The sequence below is a fragment of the Silene latifolia genome, chromosome 7, assembly GCF_048544455.1.
Source record: "Silene latifolia isolate original U9 population chromosome 7, ASM4854445v1, whole genome shotgun sequence".
Classification (NCBI taxonomy): domain Eukaryota; kingdom Viridiplantae; phylum Streptophyta; class Magnoliopsida; order Caryophyllales; family Caryophyllaceae; genus Silene; species Silene latifolia.
The window spans coordinates 64,495,543-64,513,690 of NC_133532.1; the positions used below are offsets into that span (position 1 = coordinate 64,495,543).

At 36.2% G+C, this 18,148-nt stretch overlaps 1 long non-coding RNA gene across 1 annotated transcript; it reads right to left on the reverse strand.

Annotated features, from left to right (window-relative positions):
• Positions 1 to 12,252: 12,252 nt before the first annotated feature.
• Positions 12,253 to 14,701, reverse strand: LOC141591124 (uncharacterized). Its single transcript, XR_012520673.1, has 3 exons — positions 14,553 to 14,701; positions 14,345 to 14,452; positions 12,253 to 12,617 (listed from the first exon to the last, which is right to left on the reverse strand). It is a non-coding gene; the product is annotated as an uncharacterized LOC141591124 (long non-coding RNA).
• Positions 14,702 to 18,148: the final 3,447 nt, after the last annotated feature.

Genomic DNA, 18,148 nt, shown 5'->3' on the forward strand with positions numbered 1-18,148 from the left:
AGATGATTGGTTTCTAGCAATAACATTCTATAATGGATGTTGTGCCGAGTCCCGAAGGATTCTTGATTCCGCCAACAATGGGCGGTTTGATCAAATTGACACCGACCTTGCTCATGCCACGATTGAATCTATGGCGGTCCATGATGCACAATATGTCAATTCCCGAGTTGTGTCATCCAAAGGTAAAGAAGAATCCTTCAACAACTCCGTTTTGCTAGCTCAAATTGCCTTGCTCCAACAACAATTGGCGAAGAGATTCCATTCAACAACTCAACGCCGTGTCTTCAACAAGTCAAATAGTTGTTTGTGATGGTTGTGCAGGTGTGGGTCATTATGCCGCTCATTGCCGAGCTCCTATCGAAGAGGTAAATGCTTTTCAAACTTTTAGACAAAGTTCATATCCACCGGGTACATTTTCCAACACTTATAACCCGAATACAAAATTTCATCCGAATTTGTCTTACACTAGAAACAATGTCCTTAACCCCCAACCCACGCCACAACAAAATGCCTATGTTCCTCAACAAAAATATGTTCCTCCTCCGGGTTATCAAAATCAACAAAGGCCCTCACAAAACAATTACCAACAAAATCCACCACAAATTGGCCAACAAAACAATCAAGGAGGTGGTAAGGTGGAGGGCATGATAGTCCAAATGCAAAGGGAACTATTGGCTCAAATTCAAAAGAATGATAAAGCTCATAGTGCCGCGGTCAAGATGTTAGAACAACAAGTGGCTCAACTAGCCGCTTCTAGCTCTCAAAGGAAGAACGGTCAACTACCTCTCCAAGGTAACCCACCACATGAAACTGTTAATTCTATTTCCTTGAGAAGTGGCACAAACTATGATGGGCCATCCATGACTTTGGATGAAGAAGTGGTTGTTAAAAAGACCAAGCTTGAGAGAGATGATAAAAAAAAAAAAAAAAAAGGCTAGTAAAGAGCCTCTTGTTAGGGACCGTGTACCATTTCCCCACCGGTTGTTGATGCTAAAGAGGAAGAGCAAGCTTGATGCCAAAGATGTTGGGTCTCATATGCCCAAAGAAAGTGATGAGGTGGTTGTTGAAGAAGTCTCTCCTAATACTAAGGAGGGTGATGTTGTTTCAAAGAAGGTGGATGCTCCCAATGAGAATGAGAAAGATGTGGAGGATGCTCCTCCAAAAGTAGTTGTTCAAGTATCATTTCCCCATCGCCTAGCAAAGCACAAGGAAGAAGGTAAGTTCGGTAAGTTTATGGAAATGTGTAAGAATTTACAAGTCACCGTCCCGTTTATGGAATTGCTTACCCAAGTCCCTTCTTACGCAAAGTTTATGAAGGAAATCCTATCAAAGAAGCGATCCTTCAATGAAGTTGAGACCATTGCTTTTACCGAAGAGTGTAGTGAACTCTTACAAAATAAGACTCCCCCGAAACTTAAGGACCCCGGTAGCTATTCTATTCCTTGCACTATAGGCACATATACCATTGATAAGGACCTTTGCGACCTAGGTGCTAGTGTGAGTGTCATGCCCTATTCCCTTTATGAAAAACTTAACATGGGTGCCTTAAAATGCACAAGTATCACATTGCAAATGGCGGACCGTTCTTTAAAGCGACCCTTAGGTGTCTTAGAAGATGTACCCGTCAAAGTTGGCAAGTTTTTCAGACCCGTTGACTTCCTTATACTTGATATGGCCGAGGACTCACAAACCCCAATTATATTGGGTAGGCCATTTTTACGCACCGCGGGTGCGCTAATTGATGTGAAAAACGGGAGGTTGACGTTGGAAGTGAGTGATGACCGGGTTTCCTTTAGCAAAAACAATACCATTATAAGCCCAATGTTACACGAGTCTTGTTGTTTATTTAGCACTGTGAACTCTTCTTATGCCTCTACTACGCTTGAATCCTTACTAATGGATCCGTTGGAGGACGATATGGGTGTTGTTTGTTTTGTAGGTGACGATGCTAATGGCACTATTGCTAAGAGTGCCAAAAAGAAGAAAGAGAAATTTTATTTGAAAATTTTCAAATGGTTACGGAATGCTAAAGGAACTATGACATGGAGCTTGGTTGGTGGCAAGCTCAAGAACAAAACTTGAATCAATTAGCTTCTTACGTCGTGCGGGACGTTAAACCAGCGCTTCTTGGGAGGCAACCCAAGCTTTTTATTGCTTTTATTTGTTTTTGTTTTTAATTTTCTGCAATTTATTGTTTTTCGTAGTTTAGAAATAAAATGCTCGACTTGGCGATGTTTCTTTTTGTGATTTTTAGGTAAAAATGAAGGGAGAAGAATTAGAAGTAAATTTGGCACGCTTCCCCATGCAAGAACCCCGTTCGGGGACGTGGTTTTCGAAAAAAGTGAAGGAAATTGAATCATACGCGGAAAAGAGTCAAAACTAGAAGGAGTAGTCAACCCCGATCGGGGTTGCCAGCCCCGATCGGGGTCGTGGTTCTGTGACTTCCCGGCCTATGCTTTAATCGGTTAAAAAAAAAGGATAGATTTCTTTCTATCATTCAAGCATACCCGACGGTACTCATTTCCTCCTTTCTCTCTCGTTTCTTCGCATTCCTTCACTAAAGATCACAAGGAAACATCTCCATCCCCCGAGTTCATGCTAGCTTGGGGGAGGCTAGCAAGACGAGCAAGTTTTTCATTGCTTTGCATTTTAGTTTAGATCTTGCAACCCATTAAACATAACCTCTAGTCCTTCTTGTTTTGTGTTTTGAGCCATTTTTATGATTTGATTGGGTAATTTGAATTGTTAGCACATTGAGGACAATGTGATGTTTAGCTTAGGGGGAGATTGCATTTGCATATAGTGTAGAAATTTTGAAATTTTTTGAGAGAAATTTTTGCTTTGTGCTTGCTTGTAACCTACTTTCCTCTTTGCTTATCCTAATAATGCCTTGTTGCTAATTATTTATTCTTTAATGATGGGATATTAGCTACATGGGGATGTCTTGACATAGTAGGTGGGAGATGAAGAATGAACCGAATATGCTTGATCTTGACTTGTGGCAAGCTACAAAATGGTAAGGTAGAACCTCTTTTTGACCGATGTATTCATATCCGGTCTCTCTTAGGTGAGTGTAGGTGTCTCCTTATAATGTGTGTTTCATCAAAACGCACAACTGCACAAGTATGGTTCTCATGTCATCTCTTGGTAAGCATGCATTCATTTGTTATAACATTTTGGAGCCATTCACATGAATATAATTGCCTTCTTGACCCCTTCACAAACAATTTTCCCTAGCTACATCATAACTTGCCTACCTTGTTGAGCTAGTAGCTTGTTTGGTCTTGTTTAGGTGCTCAGTTGGGATTTGTTTTAAAGTTTGAATATCATGTGAGCTTGGTTTTAATGCTCATGAAAAATGAATGAGAAAACGAAGAAAAAAATGAAACGAAAAAGGTTGAAAAAATGAGAATGAGAAAAAAAGAAAATGAATGAATGAGAAAAAGCGTGAAAAAAAAAGTATGAATTGAAAAGAAGAAAAAGAGAAGAAGAAAAGATGTGAGAAATTCTCAAGCATTATTCATATTATTTTGGAGAATTTTCTTATGATTTGATTTGAAATAGAAAATTGGGTTAGAATTGGGATTGAACATCCTTGCATTTTGGTAGTTGCTAGCTTGACTTAGTTCCACATTACCATAACCCTTTTGTTCCCCTTTCCTACCCATGTTTATTTGCCTTCTTCCTACCCATTTGGCTTCTTTATCATGCTTACATTTGATTGTCTTTGCTTGCTAATTTTGACGTGTTTACCATATTAGATTGCGGGCACATTGTTATAAGTTGAGGATAGTTGAGTGTTCATTCACAAAATTGTCCTATTCACATATAAAAAGTTTGAGTGTCCCGTGAAAGTCCATAAGTCAAAAAGATCATGCAAGAGCTTAAAGGTTCATTCAAAGTTCTCTATGCTACGCCGTCGTGTAAATCTCATCCATGTTTTGATTTATCCCTTGTCCATGTTGTTTCGGGTTTCTAAATCATTATGCTTAGCTTAATTGGGATATTGCAATTGTTGGGATTTGGTTTCTTGCATGAGGACAAGTAAGGGTTTAGCTTGGGGGAGTTTGATATGGTCATTTTATATATAATTCTATCCCTCATTTTAGCCCGGTTTCTATTATTTATCGTACTTTAATTAGTATATTGTGAGCTAATCTTGTGTTCTATGTATATTGTTTGTATTTGTTACCTTTTGTAGGAATCTAAGCATTTAGAGGCTTTTTCCTATCACATTAGCATACACCAAGTTCACTAAGCTAAGTGGAAACAAGATGGACCAAGCATGACAATGAAAGGTATTTCTAAGCCCAAGCAAGTGTGTGTGAGAAATGCAAAATGATCCTACAAAGAGCCCAATAAGAAGTCCAAAAATTATGTGGAAAATATCAAAGCTTAGGATGCTCATTTGGATGCTCTTAGGAGGATTTATGAAGCATTAACCGGGTGCATTAAGGATCATTTATCGCAAACATTGGATTCCTTCAAGCATTAAACAATAAATTAAGCCAAACCCCGATCGGGGCCGCCCAACCCCGATCGGGGCCGCATGCGTCTTGATTGTTTACGTTTCTTCTTCCTCTCCTATAAATAGGAGAGGCATTCCAAGGCTTAGGGCATCCAATTCTTACGTCTCATTTTATTATACAATAGCCTTAAGCATTATAATCTCTCTCATTAGTTTTCTCATTTTAGTTTACAAATTGTTAAGTCTTCCTTCACTACAAGAAAAACCAAAACAGGCGACCGAAATTTGGCGACTGATAGCGGTAGTCGCCAAATTGGCGACTGATTTTCAGATTAGCGACCGAAATCAGTCGTTAGTCTGGCGACTGACTTTTTTAAAAAGGGAATCAAAAGTGGCGACTGATTTTTCAGATTTGGCGACGGATTTAGTGGTAGTCGCCAAAATGAATTTCAGTCGCCAAATTTTTTAATAGAAACAGACCCCTCCTCTCTCCTACTTTACTCTTTACGAAACAAAAATAAAAAAAAAGGAAGAGCGACGACAGCGGCGACGAACAACACGACACAACCACACTTCCACCGCCATTTCCACCACCATTTCCACCGCCATTTCCACTCTTTTAATTAGGTTAGTTTTTTTTGTTTAGTTTCAGTTTAATTAGTTTAATTTGTAGTTAGTTTGATTAATTTGTGTTTAGTTTGTTAGATTTATTTGTAGTTAGTATATTAGATTAATTTGTAGTTAGATTTAGTTTAATTTGTGTTTGAATTAAAAGGGAATGATTAAGGAGGTTTGTGTTTAGGTTTAGGGTTGTGGGTGGCGGGTTGGTCGGCCGTGGTTGGGTCGTGGTGAAGGTGGGCCGTGGTGGGTCGTGGGGTGGCCTTGGGTGGGTCGTGGGTGGTGTTTGGTGTTGGGTAGCTAAGTGAAACCGTCTCATTATCATTAGTATTAAGCTAAGTGGAACCGTCTTAATTAATATTATTATTATTATTATTACTAAGTTAAGTGAAACCGTCTTATTATAGCAAGTACAATGGTAAACAACAATCAACTAGCTTGGCAAATTCATAAGTTACAATCATTCTAAGCTAGTAAACAATTTCAATGGTTTAGTTAGCTTTAATATTAGCTTGATGGGACCCACATGTCAAATTAGTTTTCCATAAACATAAAAAAAATTATTGGAACAAATTTTCTATTGGTTGATTGATAGTTGTGGGGTCATATAAGCAAGTAGCTTAATGAAGCAACAAGCTTAAGCCAAGCTAATCTTCATGGCCTTCTCCAATGGTCTAGCAACTAGCTTGCAATTTTAAGAAATTGCAAGCAAGTCCCTAAGTTTCACCATTGGACTTGCTCTTATTATTAATATTAAGCTAAGTGAAACCGTCTTTTGCATTAATGGAATTAGCTAAGTGCAACTGTCTTTTGGATTAAGAGAAATTAGCTATTAGCTAAGTGAAACCTTCTTTAGGACTTCATTTTGATAAATTTAGTTTGATAATTCATGTTATTGATGAATTGATGTTGAATAACCCTGTTTTTTTTGTTTTTCTTTTCTCCTTTCAAGGTTGTCACCGTGGTGCTGCTGAGTACCACCGTCCGCGGTAGCTGTTGCTTCTAGTTTTCTTTTTATTTTTGCTTTTACTTGATTAGGTAATCTCTTCTTACCAGTTACCTTTTAAATTTAGTAATTTTAGTTCAAATTATGCTACGGACTGTTAGTTTGATTTGATGTTGACTTAGTACCCGTTCAAGAATTACTCATTATGAGTAATTCTTGAATAGTTCCCATTTTGGGACTGTCTTTGTACGTTTCAAGTTATTTAGGTAGTAAACACGTACTTGTGATTTATTAATGAGGAATGAGTTTGGTGGCGATCCCTTTAATATTCTCCGAATACATGTATATGTGGAGTAATTAGATATTCTACATTGATGTGTATTTGGAGAACTGAAGGGAATTGCTGCCAAATTTTTTCCTCATTAATAAATTACAAGTGTGTTTGCTAGTGACTTGAAACGTACATTGACGGGTTTAGGTTAGAGTGATATGGACTCCATTCGAAGATGGATTACTTATTGACAATATTTATATATTGTTTTCATATGTTTATTGTATAATGTGGAGTATAATGTTTAAATTTTGTATGTAATATTATTGTTATTTTTTTAAAAATGTTTAAATTATTATGGGGTCTTCTTTAGATTAAAATGAAGAGATTGAAACGTTCATAGATGTATGAAGGAAGATTAGACCATTCCAATAAGAAAAGACGCCCTACCGCTAGATTTATAAAGGGTGTTAGCGAGTTTATTGAATTTGCTAAACAACAAGATGAATATGACTTGGTAGACAAAAAACTTAGGTGTCCTTGTGCCAAATGCAAAAACCTGAAATACCAGCTTGACATTGTAGTAGAAGAACATCTCATTATAAACGGGTTTAAGCCAAATTATTACAATTGGATTTCACATGGAGAAGCATATTCTCCGATTCATGCACAAGCTCACACCCAACAAATACAAAATGATGAGAACCCATATAGAGAGATGGTTGTTGATGCTATGGATTCCACTATTTTTAATAGTGATGACCATACAACCATTTTTGAAGAACAGTCGCCACACCCACAAGCAAAAGCCTTTATTGTAATGTTAAAAGCCTCAGAAAAACCCTTGTATGAAGGAAGTAGAATGACATTGTTACAAGCCGCTTCTAGGCTAGTTACCTTGAAATGTGAGTTTAATATGCCATTTCTTGCTGTTGATGGCATTGCCTCGTTCCTTGAGTAATCTTTCCCCGATGATAATACCATGACCCGAAGTTTCTCCACTACCAAAAAAGTAGTTAAAGGTCTTCAGTTACCGCATGAAAAGATTGATGCATGTCCTGAAAGATGTATGCTATTTTGGAAAGATGACGCTTTGCTTGACAAATGTAAAGATTGTGGGGCGGATAGATATGAGACAAGTGAAGGAGATACAGTTTTGGTGTTGAAAAAAGGCAATGGTAGTAAGAGGGCAAAAAAGAGTAAGAAAGCAATAGCATGTAACCAATTGTTTTACTTTCCTCTCGCACCAAGATTTCAAAGAATCTATGCCACAAAAAACATTGCCGAACAAATGAGATGGCACAAAGAAAACCCACGTGCTCCGGGGAAGATGAGTCATCCTAGTGATGGGAAAGAATGGAAACGATTTGATCAGATGTATCCTGAATTTGCCAAGGAACCCCGCAATGTACGACTTGGCTTGTGTACGGATGAATTTGATCCTTTCGGTAATTTTGGGAGGAAGTATTCTTGTTGACCCATTATGATCACACCATACAACTTACCACCTTGGTTATGTATGAAAAGACCATTTATCTTCTTGTCACTTATTGTTCCCGGACCAAAAAGCCCGAAACGTAATTTGGATGTTTATTTACAACCATTAGTGGAGGAGTTGAAATATTTGTGGGAAGTTGGGGTGGAAACTTATGATGTGTCTAAAAAATAAAATTTTCAACTTAAAGCTTCCCTTTTGTGGACAATAAATGATTTTCCCGCCTATGGTATGCTATTTGGGTAGTCTACACAAGGACAAAAAGCATGTCCTTGTTACATGGAGGAAAGTAAAGCATTTTGGCTTCCCAATAGCAAGAAAATAAGCTGGTTTGATTGTCATAGATGCTTCTTACGAGAGGGAAATCCACATAGGAGGAACAAGAAAGCTTTCACAAAAGGTAAAGAGGTGCTTGATGCCCCTCCGAAACGAGTGCCTGGGGATGAGATATGGAAGACGGTATGTGATTTACCATCCCCTGTTGATGGTACCGAAGAAGAATTTAAAGAATTGAAACTGCAAAAAAACGGTTGGTTTAAAAGAAGCATTATTTGGGACCTTCCTTATTGGAAGACAATGTTGATAAGACATAATTTGGATGTAATGCACATAGAAAAGAATTTCTTTGAGCAACTAATTGACATGATCATAGATGTAGAAGGTGAAAAATGTGATAGCATTGCTTCTAGAAAAGATTTCAACCGGGAATTATTAGTCAACTTCAAGCTCAAGTAAGAGAGCGTGATGAACGTGAAAGAAAACGTGATGAAGAATTCCGCCAAATGAAGGAAAAAATGGCAATGTTTGAGACTTGGTGGCAAGGTTGTAACCCCGGACCTAGACCCGACTACGATCCTTTTTATCCGCATGGTCCACAAGGGAGGAGTGAAGCCGGTGTTGGCTTCCAAGTAAGATGATTTTAGCATGTAAGCTTGTAAAACTTGAACTTTAGACTTGAACTTTAGACTTGAACTTTAGAATATCTTAGCTTGTAAAACTTTCATTTTCAATATATGAAATGAAGTTTGGGAAAATGTGTGGTGTTGGGTTGAAATTTGAAATGTATGGTGTTGTGTGTGTTGAAGTTTGGGATGTATGGCGTTGTGGAACATCGGTTTGTATGCAGGTTGTAAATATTTGGCTAGCAATGAAAACGAAAAAAACCACCAAAACATACAGTGGCTTTGGCGACTGAAAGGGGATTTGGCGACTGAAATTCAGTCGCCAAATTGGCGACTGACAAACAACAATAATAACAAAAATCATGGCAAAAGACTAATAAACGTAACAATATTCATAGCAAAATATTAGTAATTTGTGATAAAATTTAGTAAATTGTGGTCATAAACATAACATATGTTTGGCGATATATTATGATAATATACCTATTGATTAATAAAAAAAATTTCTTACGAGTCTTTTTTTGTTCCTCAAGGCCCAATGCGATCGCGAATCTGGGTTTACAAAACATCATCAACGTAAAAACATAGATAGTCCCGTGAATTTTACTGCAATACAGTAAATTGGAAAAAAGATTTCAAATCTGAACAAAAAATTCAAATTTTCTATAGCCCAGGGGACAACATCCCCCCTCCCGGCTAGCGGCTGTCACGTTGCTCCGTTACTGCCAAATGCCAATCATTCACCACTTCCTCTCAACTGCTCAAGGAATAAAAAGAGAAGTATACAAGGACATATTTGAGAGCAAATCTCATTACAATTAAGCTAATGGTTGATAATTTTCTCTAAAATTATATAACAACCATCACAAAATTACCCTAATGCTCTAAGAGCTCCCACAAATTGTGAGATAAATTGGTCGAATGTAAACAGTCTTACCCTTATATTCGCAACAATTTTCTTTCCAAGCATAACCCACTAAAATTAAACAAAACCCAATTATTCAAAAACAACAACCACCACATTAACCCAGTGCTTCAATGACTCAATTATTCAAAAACAATTGACTGCTAATGTTATTAAACTATTATTGAATCATGAAGAACATCAAGGTATTGCATGAATTAAATTTGAGGTAATAAGCAAAAAAAAAATAACAAAATAATTATAAGAAGATTAATGAATCTTACTAAGAACAAAATCTAAAGAACAAGTGAATATGCAGAGATTTGAGGCGGCGGATAATTCAGAAGACACAGAGTACGGTAAACATAACCTAAAGTGCTCAACACGTGCACTTTATAGTACAGAAATAGAGTTCGAACTTGAGTAATTTAACTGTGAATAATCTTGTTTTAGGGTTTTTTTTCTTTTTTCATTTTTATATATTCCGTATTTTTTAAAAAAATGTTTCCGGTTTTAAAACCGGGTTGCGAAACGTTCTCGACGTTTTGTAACGAATCATCGATGTTTTTTTAAAAAAAGACCATCACTACTCTTACTCACTCTCTCCCTCCTATATTTCTTCAAAATCCTCCCAAACAACAATTTTTTTAAAAAAAATAAAAAATAAAAAAATCAAGACTTTGTTAATCGGAATCAATGTCAAACAATGAATCATCTAAATCAATGGCTAGCGACGAATCATCCGTAAATTAACTAATTAACTACACAATGTAATTTCATTTGAATCAGACATTGCATAGTATGAGTTATTGCCTAGTATCACTACTACAAATTTAGGCAACTACAACGCCCCTTTAACAACGATTATTCACGAAAATCACAATAGACGTTGTAGAATGTATGGCGCGAATTTTACTAAAATCAATTACAACGGGTATGGTTATAAAACCCGTTGTTATTAGTTTTAACAACGGGTCACACATGCGGAACCGTTGTTAATAATTTGGCGCAAAATTGGCGCAAAGTTAGTGAAAAGTAATCACAACGGTTACTTTTGAAACCCGTTGTTAAAACATATTTGACAACGGGTGTTTTTTACAACCGTTGTTAAAACATATTTCACAACGGTTGTTGTTTAATAACCGTTGTCAATACCTTCCATACTATAAACCAAACAAACAGAAGTCTGCTGTAGCCACAAAACACAACCCTTAATACACAAACACAAACACAGCAGACAAACAAACACAAAACACATACACACTCTCTTTCTCTCTTTCTCTATTTCTCTCTTTCTCATCGTCGCTTTATCTTCTCGCCGTCACTGTGATTTCATCGTCTATTACGTTCTGTATTTATCAGGTAAATCTCGCAAATCACTTTGTTAGTTTCATCGTCATTATTTTCTTTTTCTATTTATTTCTTTTGCATATATGTGTTTTTATCGACCATTATGTTATTTGTTTAAGTATTGTTCGCATAATTAGTTACTAAAACAATGAAGAAGCAAGATGAAGAAGTAAGATAAACATAATTAATATATATATATATATATATATATATATATATATATATTTATAAATACATAAATTAAAAAAAAAAATTACATATGTAAAAATGCAATTCTTATATTTTCATGGAGGATCTTATTGTGCTCTATCGTATCCATCCTCTCCTCCTTGGCTATTTGGAGGTTCCGTTCAGTGATTGCTATATCGTCATATAGCCGCAAGCTGCTAATCGCTGCTCCGTCAAGCCATTTTCTTTGGCGTGCTTCGGTGCGGATCGAGCTTAGGAAGGTAGCTCCTGAAACTTTCCTCAATATGGAGGAACCGGCGGATGAAGTTGTTGTTGTTCTCGATCATGGTAAGAGTCTTTAGGATGAAATCATTCATTTTGTTAGAGTTTTTTGAGTTTGATTTGAAAGATTAAGTAGAGTTTGTATTAACAGTTAGAGTTTGGAGATGAATATATGAGATAATGGAAATGTTAGTTGAGATATGCAATGTATTTATACTAAGCAATGTGTGGGTTGAGTTAATTGCTTTTTAATTAATAAATATGTTAGGAAGTTGTGCCATAATCATCATCATATCTCTCAATAATGCTGCTTCAAATCCTATTACTAACCCTTCTCATTCCATATTATCCGTTCATATGTACAGTGATGTCAGTAATAATGCATGCATCGAATTCTAACAGCCGTAATTATGCATGCATCTAGTAATATTTAATTTAATTTTTTTTTATTTTTTAAGAACAAACAACAACGGTTATTTTATAACAACCCGTTGTCTTTAGTTATAACAACGGTTTTGTATATTAAAACCCGTTGTTATAACTTTCCCCCCAAAATTGTGTCACACTTTCCACAACGGGTTTTTATACATAAAACCGTGGTTAATAGTTTTAACAACGGTTTCCTTAAGTAAGCCAACCGTTGTTAAAACCTTCTACAACGGACGCTTTAACAACGACCGCTTTTTTATATAACAACGGTTTTTGACCGTTGTTATAGCTTGTATCTGTAGTAGTGTATGAATCAATTATGAATGTGGACGTTGAATCATTGCTTGCCTAGTACGAATCATTGCTTGCTTAGTATGAATTGAATTGTATTTTTGTGACACCCTTAAAATTTAGCGTTATCTAATTACTTAAATGCGTAAATTCTACGGAAAAACTGGTAGGATATGTTTGTAAATGGTTCAACTATCCAAAAACCTGCAATTTCAAAAAAATTTCTAACTAAACCATTCACAACCAATCCAACTCAAGAAGTCCAACATTCCCAGAAGCGGGTGCCAAAACCCTGCAAAAGCTGATGAACTACTTTGCCATAGCTAAATAGAAAGTAAAAAGATACAAACCCAAAATAGAAAAGGGAGACATATGTCCCTTCAAATAATATACAAACCAAAGGATAAAAGGGTTACTAATAGAATAGCCAAAACTAGGTCCAAGGTTCCTTGCTCACTAGCTCGTCTGTGACCCCCAACAAAGCATCAACAATCTGTCAATCGCATTTTATACAAACACGAAAGCCACAATTCAGTGGGGAGTAACTTCGAGTCCTCCCAGCCACGAATCGTCAAAATTAATGTAACATGTAATGTAACATGTAAACAATTTGATAAACCATTTACTTATCATGTATTCTAGCAAATGACCCCTAAACTGACCAAACTAAATTATCATGTGAATCATATAACAAATAGTAATCCAAACTTTATCAACTGTAACCGGCTTACATCTCACCTATTACAGTTCATAAAATCACCATACAAGAAAGGGCAATATATCAAAGACATGCATAAGTTCTTAGCACGGTCAATAGTCACTTTGTAACTCGAGTCTATACCACGAGGTAGGGAAGGTAATCGAACCGGTATCTTGGCTCAGCGGTTACTATTAAGAAAACATGGCCAAGAGACAACACAACCCTAGCCTAAAATCACGCTTGAGACCTAGACATGCGGATACACACCACCGCACCCAAGACCCACAACTTTTTTTTAAAACAAAGTGAAGTGAGTACCCTAAGGACACCACCGAAGGGTTGGCTAGTACTTAAGCTGACCCCATACTATCAAAATAAGTACCTGAGGTCATGCCCCAACTTGGATATAAATCCACTAGTCAGGAACACAAAGGCTATCAAGCAGTGAACATATACTCGTCAAAGACTATAAAGACCTATCTATGATGAAGGCCGAAGTACTCACCTAGGACCTAGTCCCAGCTAGTCCCAGCTTGAACACTTTAGCCCACACCACACAAGACTCACCACACAAGTCAATTAAGACACCCACTTAACCATAAGAGGGCAATAAGTCCTACTTACAAACATAAAATCTAATATTCTATCATGTGAAAGGCCATATAAATGTCTATATACAGCATACAATCCAACAGAATCCTCAATACTAATTTCTAATTCTAACAATAGTAACCATATTAAAGGCTTAAGGGAATTTAGGGCCATTTCTACAATACAAGACACTATTAAATTCAATAAGCTATACATGTGAACTAAAGTTTGATAAATGGCCTAAAACAAGAAAAAGGCCGATTATCTAAATCATTCAACCGAATTTTTACCCACAACCCCAGCCCTGCGACAGGTACGGGTCAAATTGCGGCTGACCAATCACTCAATTAACTGACATCGCACCAGTCAAAGGGACTAAGGCTCAGTTTTCGGCACAATCAACAAAACATTACAATTATCGCTATAAAATTCATTTTTAGCCTATTATTTACAAATTCATTTTGTAAACTATCCTAACATGTGATAACTATTAACATAAGCATAGTTTTATCATTAACATACTTTTTATTACTAGTATGAATCAATTCAAAATACTACCTCTTTGTTACTTATATTAGTTATAACATTACTCAACCTAAAATGACCAATATTGTACGAAAACCGCAAAACAAGCACGGACTAACCCGGGCAGCCGTGGGCTAGCCGTGGGCCGCCACGGGACTGCCACGCCTACCTTTGCCGTCCCCTACACCACCTTATTTTTCCATTTTTGTTTAGTAAGAGACCGTTTGAAAATTAATTAATCGTCCCCAATTCAACTTTAATAATTTAAACTAACAAAAGGCACAAATTAAACATGCATACAACAAATTTATCATGTGAAAATTACTACTCAAGTAAAAATCACCAAACATACAAAAATCAAAAACATGTGACGATCTTTCGTCGAGTAACTCGAAATATGTTACCTTAAGCTAGAAAAAGGCAAAATAACCCTTGAGAAAACCCTAAAAACAGTAGCTACCCATCATCCTCTACTACATAGGAGTCCCCCACATCATCCTCATAATCTTCACCTATTAAAAACAACAAAAACACAACAAAAGTCACCAAAACCGAAATTATACCCAAAAATTGTCTTAAAACAACTTCAAGAAAACTGAAATTAGAACATACTAAGTTGTAGATCTCGGCGAGGGAATTCCGGAAAGGTAAATTATGCAAAAATCCGATAAGAAACGAAGAAATTATGGCCAAAACAGCTTGAATTTTGTTGAAATGGTGTTTGGAAAGTTTTTAGAGGTTGAAGATGAAGTTAAGAACAAAAAAAATCAGAAAAAAGAGTAAAGGGGAAGGGAGGTCCGCGGGAAAGGAAAAGAAAGGAGGAAAGAGCGGGTTTGCGTCGGGATTTTTCGAGTCGGTTTTGACTCATTTCGATAATAATTAAAACCGTAAGTCAAACGCAAATTCCGTCAAGACCAAAGTTCTTAAACACGAGATTACAATAAAATTGAGTATTCATACGACCTATTTCCAAATTCGTTTACCCAACGTTCAAACGAATTGTCATTTCCCCCCGATACGCCCTTATTTCGAAATAAAAAGTTTTACACGGTTTAAACTATTTTTAAACATCTCGAAATCATCAAAATAAATACTTTTCTTCAAAATATAATAAAATTATATTTCTTTGAATTATTTTTACTTTAAATACTTAAATATCAACTTTTATTTGATTAATAAATTATTTCCGAAATATATTAACGGTCCAAAATTACGGGGCGTTACAATCACCCCTCCTTTTAAAAAGTTTCGTCCTCGAAACTTAGAAGGATAAATTATAGTTATAAGAAAATATAGGTATCTTTTCAATGAAACGGTGATACTCTTGTTGATCAGACAAGAACATCCATATTCATATCAAGATATAAAAATATTTCTACACCAATAAATGAGAAAACCCATTATTGGGACGTCACCAACAACGAGATTCAACATTCACTAATGTTAAAACCATTGAAAATCATACAAGCATTTTCAAACTTTTAGTTTAAAATTCTTTAGTAAGAATACTATCTTTACTAATTATGATTATACAAGGCTTAGTAACTCGGAAAAAGAGTAAGAAAAGGAATACCTTATGGAAATAAATCAAAATTTCATTTTCAAATCTTTAAAAATAGGTTAGGTTTGCAGAAGTAACATAAACTTTTATGAATGAATCAAAACTGGTGGCTTGAAAATTTAGAAGTTGTACAACACGGAAAATAACTTAGATAGCATATAAAACAAAGTATATTAAGATGATTCAACCTTAACTAATCAAAAAGAGCTATGATGAATTTTATGGGGTAAGAATTGAAGTCATAATTACAAGGATGTCAAAGATAGAGTTTCATAGGTTACCAACATCAAACTTACGAGAGGAGTATGATGATGTAAGGAAGAGAGATATGAGCGGTAACGCTCATGATCAAGGAAGAAGGGAGATTAAACACCAAGGAAACGCCAGACACTCATATCTCAAATAACAACATCACTCCCAAGAGTCTCCTCAATCGCTTATGTTACTTCTTCCTAACATATTCCCTGGAACAAGATATTTCACTATAAGTGTGATCTCATCGCTCCAAATTCTCAAACATCCCGAAACAACTTTCACAAGCTTAAGGTCAAGACTTCCAACAAAGCTGTATTTGTATCCCACTAGTGTCAACTATGGGTTCCTCAAAAGTAAACCTTCAATCAAGAGTCCCAATACCATGCTCTAAACTCCAAGAGAAGGTTCCTCAAATATTCCACAAGGTTCTCATTTCAAAACAAGGTAGTAACATACCAACCTCAAATTATGAAAAATCAATAGGATCTCAAGTTTCTCTATCCTTTTACTTATTAAGGATTCTCAAAAGTAGAACTACACCCAGCTCCAACATCGTCTCATCATCTCAAGCACTCAATGCGACCTCAAGGTCTATAAAACTATAGGATTAACAAATTCTTCTCAATACTAAGTCTCTCTCAACTCAAGAACTCTCAAGAGCCAACTAATACCACATCACATCACCAATCCATTCTGGTCATCAACATCCCCAAGGTGTATTCTTTCAAATTTGACATCCTAAACTTACTTACCATCAAATTCTCAAGGTACAAGGTCATAATTGTAACAACACTTTATCACCTCAGAATTTCTAAAACCATAAATTGAAATTATGTTCCTTAGCCTAACAATTGGTGTCATCCATACCACTACCCTTTCTAGTTACCAAAACAAGTGCTAAAACCTCCCAATAATGTAGCTTACTCTCACTCACATAACATACTTCAAGTAGTAATCAATATCACCCACTAAAACCAACAAATAACCCCACATTTAACATTTCCCATACGATAACATATACATTATCAAACCCTCATATCCAAAGTGATTATGGAAGCCAATCACAAACCCGACTACTTAATCAATCCTATATCCTCAAGTCACGTCTCACTAACTCCGTAAACATGGTCAAAAAGGTACCAACTATACTAAGGAGATAAGGAGTGATAAAATAATTGAGAAACGGTAAAACATTTCCGAAGGGTGCATGAATCTGACAAGTTAGGAAACTAAGGAGTCGGTTAAAGTAAAGGTAACGGTTGACATAAATAAGAGGTATTCGAGTTAAGAAGATATCTCGGGCAAGAAGAAGATACGTAAACTTTGGCATAAAAACAAGGTTCAAAGATCGTTAAAGAGAAGGAAAGGAGAACAGAAAAGATAATGAAAGGGTTACTGCTTACCAAACACTCATCAAAGCTTATGATCGATATGGTAAGGTTACCTCACTAAGGTGCTCAACAAAACCTCAAAAGTCCACCAAATCATAGGACTAACAAGGACTCCACGAGGGCAGGTATTCCTCAACTCAATTGGTTCTAAGAGCCAAAATCAATTCACCACACAAATTTATTTGTTACTACCCATGTCACAAAGTATCTCCTTTTCAATTCTCGTCATTGAACTTCACTTACTATGTCATTCCCAAGTACCATAACTTGTCTACTCCATCATCTCACCACTTAACACTTCTAGTCTTCGATACCATAAATTAGAATCACACTCTTGAACTCACGAACTACATCAAACAACATTCCACCAAAATTCCCAAATCCAGATATGACAAATAAAGTCAACCACGTGTTCTCAAATTTCGAAAGGTCAACAAGGGCTACTCTATACTAGATTTGGTCAACTCAAAAGGTTTAACAAACTAACTAATTCCTAAGTACGATACCAATCCATTAAACAACGTCCATGTCCTATTGTATTCCTTTCAAGGCCTACCAAGATTGGGCTAACTATCATTCCTTTAATTCTCCACAAGAAACATCGAGACTCTCCAATGAAGTAGCTAGGTTCATTTCAACTTATGTGCTAAGGTAGTACCCACGCTCAATCACTTATGACAAACAAGCTCTCAAAAGACATAAATCCCAAAGTGTTTCACAACTCACTAGACTCCCATATCAAGCACAACCAATAAGACTAACCAAAGGATCCCAAGTTATATTCTCCTATACAACTCAAACCTTAAACAATCAATTTCTCAACTCACTCACGCCCTCCAATGTTACATTCTCTCAAAACCGGGTTCTCTTGAACAAGGGAACTATCCTGCGGAATAAAAGGAAGGTGTCCACATGGACTTTATTATAAGAAGAAAACGAACCTAAAATGAATCGGGAGAAAGAATTGAAAGGTAGTTACCACGGCGAGAGAAGAGGAATTT